The following is a 9,734-nucleotide window of genomic DNA, read 5'->3' on the forward strand; positions in this document are numbered from 1 at the left end:
TATTGACAAATATATATTTAATAATTTTTTTTCAGTAGACATCGATATGATCTGTCAAAACGATCGTGTATCGCAAAAGTAATCTCTTTCTCTTCTTAAATTTAATGGCGACACATGTAACGTGGTCAGAGTGTTTCGACTAATGCCGAACACGATGAACAACAGCAATTGGTCCCTACATTTCCGTCAGACATAGTTAAACTGGTGGCTTAATTTATGACGCAATTGCGATTGAAGTAATTGAGTCAACTGCAATCAACGGCGCGCTCAATTTTCTGGATATTATAAGACTCTAATCTCTAATTTGAATTGTGCAAGAGAAAAGTGCGACACTTCCAAAGCTGATGTTCTTTGACGTATAATTGATAGATTTATATGAAATAAATTTTAATTTTATTTCTAATTTTATTTCGCTCTATCTAGTCTTATTTATATCTCTCTATAATTACTCCTTATTCCTAGCACTCTATAATTACTCTATAGTCCTTTAATCTTTTAAAAGATGACTTTTTTTCGTAGAGTGCTGCCTCTCTCTTTCTTTTTTTTTCTTTCCAAGTTCTGAATACGCACTTTAATTCACGTTATCACTCGCGTGACAGGAAAATTAAACGTTTCGCATCAAATAAACTCAGTTAACTAATGTCGATTAAACGAGTGCCGACAAACGAGTTTATAAACCGATAGTAACGCATGTCCATCGTGACAACTTCATCTGTTTTTTTTTTTCATTAATAATCGAGAGAGATCCGCTTTGCTGTGCGTACCGTGTTCTAAAGAGATCCTCAACGAGATCCGCGAAGACCACTAGGGGAATTTAAATCATGTGCTAATTGCGTCAAACGTTAATTACTTTTACAGTTAAACCATTTCAACACACAGTAGTAGCGTCCAAGGGAGAATATTTCGCCAAGGGCGAAAACTCACGGTATCTTGATATTTGTTTAACATTGCAAATACATTTAAGGAAATGATAATCGATACAATTTGTATTAATATTTCTATGTTTGCGTATCAATAATGCACATTTGTTATTTTCTTTTGTTTGATACATATATGCAATCAAACAATATAAATATATAATGTACATAGTATTAAGCAAATATGCTCTTATTTTGATAAAATTTTATTTCTCATTATTAATTGTGATTAAATTAACAAAATTATTTTCAATTAGATTAATGTTGTTAATATACCAAATATGGTAAGATACCTTCTTTACTATTAATCATATACGTTTCTTACAACAACTTAAATAAATAAAATTGTCACTTTTTTAGTTGATCGCAGATAAAGAAAAAAAAAGATATTTTTTTTCCTTTACAATTAATTGTTACACCAAAATTCTATTTTATGATTAATATTCTAAAATTTTGATTGTAGAAAAAGAACAGAAAAAAAATTTTTTTATTCCTCTATAATTATTACATCAAAATTATATTTTAAGATTAATATTCAAAAATTTGAATGAGATTTCAAATTTCTTATTATCTGGAAAACTTCGTTTTTTGATCGTGGGTCATGTCATTGTAGCAAATGAGCAATATTCCCTAGCATAAAGTTTAAATTTCTAAAAGTCTTTTCCCTCACAATTATTCTTCAGTTTTTTAACGCTCGATAAAAATACTCGGAAGTAGATTTTAAACATGAAGTTTAATTTCTTATATATACCACTCTGTAATGGAGGATCAGATATGCTACGACTGTTATCATCACTGGGTGAATGTACGAGTATTCGTCGTTGAAAACGCTATCGCGGACATAGCGAATGAGATTACCGCACTTTTCGAACGTTTTATTATCGCAACGAGGTCGCAGCGATACCTTCAAACATTATCGATAACATTTAAACGTATGCCATAATAACTGCAAACGTTGCTTCATCGGCAAACGAAAGAAACGTTTTCCAAAACATAAATGATTCGACAAGTAAATAATAGATTTTGTAGAATGCTATATTAAGCTAGACTTTAATAAACACTTCGCGTTTATCGCTGGTTCTTCGAATATTCAAATTGATGTATGAGCAAATTGTTTTTGGAATTTTCATAAATTCCTTCAAATAATAAAAATTCTTAAGCTGGTATTCTGGTCATTTTTCAAGATTATCTGTCGCTCCTAATGTGGCATACCCAAGATTTCTTTTACTATGCTATGTTATAATAACTTCTTTATTAATAAAGATACATACTCTTGCTTATACCGTTTTTTGATACATGGCATTTTTAATGGAAAAGAGCATTGTTATATATTCATTTTTATAGTATATTTTTTTATGATATATTTTTCACGATTATACTCACTGTGGTAGATAAAATGATAAAACAATATAGAGATTAAAAGATTAAGATGCTAATTCGACACTGTGATTAATTTATAACTCTTAAAATCGTACTTAAATAAAATGGTCTTAAATATAAGAACGAAATACTAGCCTTAAATTCATATTAGAACAAAATGGAAAATTGTAATTAATCACTAATTAAATCAATCGTTTCGCAATAGCAACTAGTTACTCACTACAAAAAACATCAGTTTAGTGATTATAACACAGCCAGGAAAATACAATGTTTATATTATTATTAAGACCATAATCATAAGTTAACTATGAAATAAAAAACCGGCCCTAACACACACAACTACCGGTACAAATGATTAAAAAATATTATCGACAGACGCACGAAATAGATGGGCGCATCGTAGTTAATTTCGCGTGCCAAAAACAACGTGCGCTGCTTGTTATTCACATTGTAAATACAGATCTGCACGGATCGTCAAAATTTCATGCGCCGTTAATATGCTCATGACGTCATCCCGCAGAAACGCAATCGAATGGATCCTTACCAGCTGAACGGCGCGAATCGATGCAACTGCATGCAGAGAAAAACGCCCGCGGCAATTCAAACGCGATTCTCTTCGCCGTAACATTGCCGATAACGCGGCTTTGTTATGTTTACAGAAGAATTGACTGATATATCACGGTAGGAGATAATGCTCGAACGCAGCTAGCCGCGCTTTACAGAGTTCCGTCTCTCTTTCCCTCTTCCCAGTCGACGAAATGAGATCATTCGTTAATCTTCGCTTGTGAGTCGCGATAACGCCCCGTACAGCTCGCAAGATGTTTAAAGCACCGTGTAATTTTACTCCAGAAAGATTTATACGATGTATACATATAACAACAACGCGCGAGGCGATGCCGATGCTCAGCGAAGTGATATAAATCGATTGCGGTCGCCTCGCAAAAATCGACTTTGATAAAAATCCTTTATTATTTAAGACCCGGAACACATAAAAAAACGTGAGGCAGTACATTGTTAAATATCCAAGAAAACAATGGTAAACCAACCCCTTGAGTTAAATAATTTTATTATTTTTAACTTCCATCTGTGTCAAAATAAATCCATTCTGTACACTCTAAATTTTTGAAAATGAAATTTTACTTCCACAGAGTGATAGTTGCTTCAGTTCGACAGGAGTGAAATTTGTACTTTCCGACAATGAAGAATTACTCCAAATGAGAGTCAATTTTTTTAATAATTTCACTCTCCGAAGAGAAAGACTGAAATTTCACTCTGATAAAGCCTCACTAGATTTAATCTAAAAATTATTAAATTCATTCGACATGTTTGTACAAAACGAATATGACAGAAACAAGCGTCGCTTTCTTGCGACGCGAGATACTAATCATTAAAGTTGACCTTTTAGGTTAAAAAATTCTCTCCCGAAAGAGTGAAGTTCACTCCTTGCCGGACTGACGCAATTATCACTTTTCTTGAAGTGAAATTTCACTCTCAGAAAGTTAGAGTGTAATTAGTTTCAAAGTAAACATTGTCCATATTAATGTATACACGTATACAATAAACTATTTGAATCACACATAATACACTTTCTTGAGTGAAATTAATATTGGATAGGAGCAGTGGAGACCCATAGAAATGATTAAAAATAACTCAAATTGGACATTAATTTAACATTAAATTTAACAAGTATAAGGTGTAAACAGAAATCAACCAGTTGTAATAAAGAATTCAATAATGTAAGTGATAGCAAATCGAACATGTTGATTTCCTTACTGCTTAAGTTTTTTTTGTGTGCCATGGCTCTACAATAACTATAATTATTATAAACTGTAAAAATGGACCAATCAAATGTGAAGAGAATAATCGACTATGGCAGTACAATAGTCGATTTTTATTTCAAGACCGTCCATCTTAAATAATATCTTAAGACGCTAATGCAGTCCTTGGTTCGTGACATCTCAAGACTAAACTTAAGACAGTCTTGGATATAAGAATTGAATACCTTCCCATTGGTCAATAATTTTTATGGCTTACGACTATTGTAAAGTAGACATAAGAGTTGCCACACACACTTTCCATAATAGTCATAAAACATACCGTAAGAATTAATCAATTTGAGTTAAGAATTGTCAAATCATTTTCTATGCCTAATTCTTACGGTACATCTGTTGCTTAAGTTTTTCTTAGGCCCTAAGAGCATACAGAAAAACTTAAGCAGTAAGAAGATCAACGTTGAATGCAATACGAATAGTAAAATGAATTTCAAAGACGCGATTAAAGACCGTGTCTTGAAGAAAATACGTGTCTCGAAATAGCTTCATGATATAGTGTTTTTCGAGGATTGCAAAATTGAACAGCTCAGAAACGACAATCTACTTTCTTCATGTCGCAGAATTATCGGAATCATTCCAAAATTAATTCGCGAGGATATCGGATATTTTCATATATTTCTAAATCAGAGCTACATATATCCAATCAGAGTCACATATTCCAAATCTTCGATAAAAACCGAGATTAATCGGTCCCAATAGTCTCTTTAATTAGATCGAACATCAAAATATCAGACGCGCCGTATGGACTCTACAGACGTCTCGTTAACTCTGACAAACGACCAATACTTTACGGCGCGAGAGGATAATCGACGGTAACGATCGGCCTGTTCAATGAACAGGCCTCGTTCTGTTGCCTCTACATGACGTCGTGATTTCGCATGACATTGTGACCCTGAAGTTTCACGACGAATGATGATCCGCAAAAATTAGTTCACTATCTTTCAATTACACAAGCAATTGTACTCGATTCTCGATAAATCTGAGATGAATTTTCAATAGAATTTTCGTCGAAATTTTTGTTCGATCTGTAGTTTTCTACGAAATAATAAAGCAAAGCTTCCTAAGATTTTTATAGAACATTTTTATTATAGAGACGACTAGGTGGATTTATACGTTCGCAGAACGTTCTTTTTCAGTTTGAATCGTTTCTCATTAAATTTTTTTATTACTGCACTAGAACTTTCCTTCTTGCTTTTGTCAAACATATATATCCTATTTCATTTTGGATGCTTCAGCAAAGAAACAAACATAGTATAACATAATGAATAACTTCATCGTTGTTTAATATTGTCAAACAAGGATGTAATGATTCACTGTGTTACACTGTGTCATCTGTGTCTCTCGTTGAAAAGTCTCTCTAATATAGAAAATACAGAATTGCCGCAGAAAATAAATGTAAAAATTCTCTGACTTTTCCAGATTTTCCAAATGGAAAATTTTCCATGACCAATATAAAATATGTAAATTTTATATTTAGAATCAAGGATTGTAAAAAAGGTAGTCTATATTATTAAAAACAACGCAAAAGGATTAGTAATCTAATCAAATTTTAAATACAATTCAACAAAAAAAAAATTAGTATTAGAAAAATAATATATAAAAATAATATTTATAACGAAAAAGAAGTAACAAATAAAAATAGTGAACAAAATAAATATTATATAAATATAATTATTTCATTAAATTATTAAATAAATTTTAATTATTTCGTTAAAATATACAGCTTAAAGTATGCAAATTTTGAACGTATTTGACTATAAACGTCAAAATTTAAAAAATTATAACAATTATTTGGAATAGAAACAAATTTAGGGAATTAATTTAAGGGAATTGTAAACAAATTTCAAAATTTCAGACTATTTTATTGTTTTCTCTTGACTTTTCTTAGTTTTTTGTTCCAATTTCAATTTCTCTAACTTTTCTCGGTTTTCCAAATCTAAGACAACCCTGGTTTACTAGTTCAGTTCTAGTATTAATACAGTTACAAAAAAACAGACATGTTTCGAAAGTTTCAAGTCTATTAACTCATAAACACATATTTGTGATGCTAAAAAAGAATATATAAGTTCTTGGAACCTATTAAAGTTGTTATTAGTTTTAGCGGGTTTAAAATTTGCAACTATATAAAAATGCAACTTGAACTTATCATAAATATAGTTATAATACGATAATTACATGAATAAAACAAAACTAAAGAAAAAAAAAAAGATTGTGAAAATTATTCTAAATTATAGACTATTTAAAAATTAAGAAATTTCCCAGAGTCACCAAAACCCACGTGTTTCCAGTTACAAGAAAATAAATCTAGAGAGTCATGCGTGTGCATAAAACGCGCCCACGCGACCACCACCTGATCGTTCCGTTTATCCCGTTCATCCTCGAATTGGCCAATCGCGGAAATCGGATTAACGGAGCCTAAAGAGGGGCGCACGCTGATTAGGATTTACACGGCTCATGAATTATGCACGGGCTGCTTTTAAAAGTTAATCTGCGGCACTGCGTCGCGCTGCAATTAGGAACCGCGCGGCTCCGCGGACGGCTCCGCTGCCGACGAGCGTCGATGACGGCTTCGTCGGAAACGCGGCCTATCGATCGCCCGCTACGCTCGCGCCGAAACGGCTCCGTGTGTGCGCGGGTTAAGGTTAAACCCTAGGCGCGAGAGGGGAAAACGCGATACCCTTCGCGGCCGCCTCCTCTTCCGGCGCTGCTGACGTACAATCGTCGTCAGTGACGGTCTTACGGACAATTCTGGTCTCCCCGAAAGGAAGAACTGTTGTACAAAAAGTCTCTCAGAAGCTGAATTCTTTCAATTCCAATGAAATAGAGATAAAAGAAATGGAAGAAATTATAATGTGCTCTGACACTAAAATCAGACACAAGAAATTTTCAGAAAATGATGATTCAATTTTCAAGAGAATCGTATATAAAAACAAATACTACATTAATATGATATTATTGTAATGGAAAGTAATCTTATTAATTCAATAACAATATTAATAAAACAAACAATTAATTTTTGTTTGTATTAAGTATTTTTAAAAACCTGAGGTGTTTGTTCCATTAATACTGTTATCGAACAGGATTATCTTCAACTCGAACGCTGTTAATATTTGTTATACTTTCTGCATATCTTCTGTGTATATCAACATTTTTAATAAACTTATTTCTGAATTGGAAAAACTAATAATAGTATTGTCTGATCGATTATAAAACTGATAATATTAGATTATCAATTGATATTATTATTATCCTTTCACGAATCAAGTGGAAATATAAATCCGACGAGATTACATTGATACGAAAAGTATCTCAATCAATCTGATAGCGATTACAATCGTGTCGCTTGCTCACTCGTCAATCTGTGTGACTTTCTTTCCTTCGCTGTCGATACAATTTTATTTCGCCCATCGCTCGGTTGCCCACGCAAAGACGACTGGATTTTGTTGTTGATGGCACAGACATTCTATTCGAATGCTGCACAAACTTCTATACAGTATTCCGGATATAAAATCTGAAAATCTCGGCTGAAAAGATTCGACTGCCGCTTCTTTGCGTATGTCGCATGAAGAAACATATACAAAATGCACACAGAAAGAACTTTTGCTTATAAAATATCTAAAAATTTAACTAAATATAAGATGTAAAAATAATTTTGTCGGATTGTAAATAATTATGTGTAAATAATTATGTACAATAGAATGCTACAATTGATTGTTACATAAAAAAATATCATTCTCTTGTTAAGAAAATTAATTAATTTACTTTCTTCCTTTTGAGTAATGAATTTTTAAGAAAGAATATTTTCTTAAAATATATTTATTACAAATTTTAGGAAAACTCATTATTGTGTATTCAAAACAAGAATTAATTTTCTTTCGAAGAATATTACAAAATTGATCGAAGAAGGGACTCTATTAATAAGCAAATCGAATTTGTTTCAATTTATTTATCTTGATTAAAGTATTAAATATCAGGCTTCAGAATATATTTTAAATAAACTTAATGCTTGTGATGACTTTATGATTATAGATTTACGAGTATAAACTTTTGAAATACTTGAAACAAGTAATTATTACTTGTGTACTGTATATATTTTTCTGTATAAAATATCCAAATTTTTTACAGTATTACTTATTATTGCTTGAGATTTCTACGTAATTATTTTCATAATTTAACAAAATTATTTTCAGATCTGTATTCACCTAAATTTGTAGATACTTGAGCGAAATCATCCTTTACGCGCGTGCGCGATTTTATTAGATTTTAACAAACATTTTGATTAAAAGCCGTGTTTCGCTGTTTCGCTCTAATTTCTCAGACCGTTGCGAGTCGTTGATAAATCGAGCTCTTCGGTGTTACAAAACAGCTCGAAGCGGCAGCGCTCCGCGCTGTTACCTGTCCGGTTATCTATGAGCGAGCATAGCGCGCCCGCGGTTCGGATAAACCAATCAATAATTGATTCGTGCATGGATGCACGACACGTAATGGAGTTAAGCGAAATGCAATGGCGTTTTAATCGAACGCATGCCACTCTCGATGCGGTTGGCGCGATCGGCCAATTAACCGCCCGATTTCCGCATTTCAGCGCCGGAGATCAATCGCATGCGGATCGTGACTCTCGTGGATCTGCGAGATCCAAACGTATCGAACATTATTGCACAGCAAACGCTTGCAGATCTCGATCGACCCACTGACAAATATACACAAAAAGAACGATTTTGCTAGGATACCTAAATATTTAACTAGGTCTGAAAATAATTTTTTTGAACCACCAAATTACTTAAGATGCTAGCTTTTCGGCATTGTTCATTATGTTCGAGCATTCTGTGCTCAAAAAAATTTCTAGTTAAAAATGGACAAATCAGAATTGATAGCTAATCTGACCATTTCAATTAAAATTCTTAATTTAACTAGAATTATAATAGATTTAATCAGAAAATTCTGATTTGTCCATTTTCAACCAGAATTTCAATACAACTACTTTTTCACACTTTTTCTAATTATTGTGCTATAATTATTATTTTGATAGCCTATTATTTTGCCAGTTATTTTGATAGTTCGGTAAAATTATTTTTAGATGTATATTTACACTGTTAGATATTAAAGGAGCAATGATAACCCAATTCCTTGAGCTAAACATTTTATTATTCCTAATTTCCATATGTATCAAAATATAAATCAATCTCTTTCTGAGATTAATTTCAAAATAAACAACGTCTATACTGAAGAAAATTATCTAAATATGATTACAATTTCCAGTAAATTTTCAATCATATTTAAATAGTTTTCCGATCATAAACATTATTTCCATGAAATATTTACATGAATTTTTTTATATGATAACGTAGGTATGCACTTAATAAATAAATAACAAACTAAATTTGAATAATAAATGAAATTTAATAAATTTTTTTAAGTTAAACTGTTTAAACTCCGCTTTTTTTTAGTTAAGTTAAAAATAATTCAATAGAATTATTCAATAGAAGCAATGGCGATTAATAGAAAATAATTAAAAATAACTAATAATTAAAAATGACTCAAATTGGTTATAATTTGGCATTATAAATTTACGGTATAGTTAAATATTTATATATGTATATATATA

Source organism: Atta colombica, unplaced genomic scaffold (assembly GCF_001594045.1).
Source record: "Atta colombica isolate Treedump-2 unplaced genomic scaffold, Acol1.0 scaffold233, whole genome shotgun sequence".
Lineage (NCBI taxonomy): Eukaryota > Metazoa > Arthropoda > Insecta > Hymenoptera > Formicidae > Atta > Atta colombica.